Genomic DNA, 377 nt, shown 5'->3' on the forward strand with positions numbered 1-377 from the left:
CTTGTTTTTAGCTACTTTCAGCTGTTTTGTGCTCCTCTCAGATTCTTGCTACTAACTACAACATTTTTGTGCTTCTTCTAACTTCTTTCGGCTAATTTCAGCTTTTTCTGATATTTCAGCTACTATTTAGCCATTTTTATGTTCATTTTAGCTTTTTAACCAATTCTCATTTTTTGCACTCATTTCTACTTTTAGCCTAATTAAAATAATTTAAGCCTTTTTCCTCCTTTCAGCTTATTTGTGCTAGTTTCAGTTATTTCAGCTACTATTTAGCCGTTTTTATGTTCATTTTAGCTTTTTAACCAATTCTCATTTTTTGCACTCATTTCCACTTTTAGCCTAATTAAAATAATTTAAGCCTTTTTCCTCCTTTCAGC

Source organism: Nematolebias whitei, chromosome 10 (assembly GCF_014905685.2).
Source record: "Nematolebias whitei isolate Nwh7 chromosome 10, NemWhi1, whole genome shotgun sequence".
NCBI lineage: Eukaryota > Metazoa > Chordata > Actinopteri > Cyprinodontiformes > Rivulidae > Nematolebias > Nematolebias whitei.